General features: G+C 39.8%; 1 protein-coding gene across 5 annotated transcripts in view; it reads left to right on the forward strand.

The window, feature by feature from the left end:
* The window catches only part of LOC108751229 (slit homolog 1 protein), a 120981-nt gene that overhangs the window by 104414 nt on the left and 15848 nt on the right, over nucleotides 1-719 (forward strand). The gene's annotated exons all lie outside the window — the stretch shown is intronic.

Genomic DNA, 719 nt, shown 5'->3' on the forward strand with positions numbered 1-719 from the left:
ATTTTAATTTCTTTCACCTTAATCTCCTTCTACCTTTGAAAATTTTGAAAACAGGCAATCTATACAAAAACTCGTGATGCAACAATTTGTATTAAAAGATTGATCAAAACTTTCGAGATTGGGAAACGTAATACAGGCTTGTGAGTTTTTCACCTGTTGTATTCAAAACAAAATATTTAGTTAGAATAGAACTCGTTGCATCGTCACGCTGCCGCGAGGTTAAAAGGTGAACACACAGTACAGTCTCATGCAGAATTAAAAGTACACCACGAATTCTACCCGACGAGCGTTCAGCCGAGAGTTCAGCCTTGCATGGCGCATTCGGATGCCACGATGCGAGAAGCGCATTCGGTATTTCGCATTTCCGCATCTCGTCGGCAAATATATCGACGGTCATACACGGCCCCGCTGAGAACATCTGATTCTGGCAGCGAATAACGTTGCAAGTTGTATGGTGATCGCGAAATGCACACTCCAGTGTACTCGCACTACTTCAGTTTTTCTTTATCAACCTAATTTTGAAATGCAGCGTGAAAATATCCGCCAGATATCAATGTTCAACCTTTCGCCGTACGTATCCTCGAGCATCGCTACGATTTTATAAAACGGACGGATATTGTATATACAGATGGACGGCATTTACCAATGTAAAATAAAGAGTAAAATAACATGCATGTTGATGTTATTCCGATATGGTTAGGTGTATATATATATATATA

Source organism: Trachymyrmex septentrionalis, unplaced genomic scaffold, assembly GCF_001594115.1.
Source record: "Trachymyrmex septentrionalis isolate Tsep2-gDNA-1 unplaced genomic scaffold, Tsep1.0 scaffold42, whole genome shotgun sequence".
Classification (NCBI taxonomy): Eukaryota; Metazoa; Arthropoda; class Insecta; order Hymenoptera; family Formicidae; genus Trachymyrmex; species Trachymyrmex septentrionalis.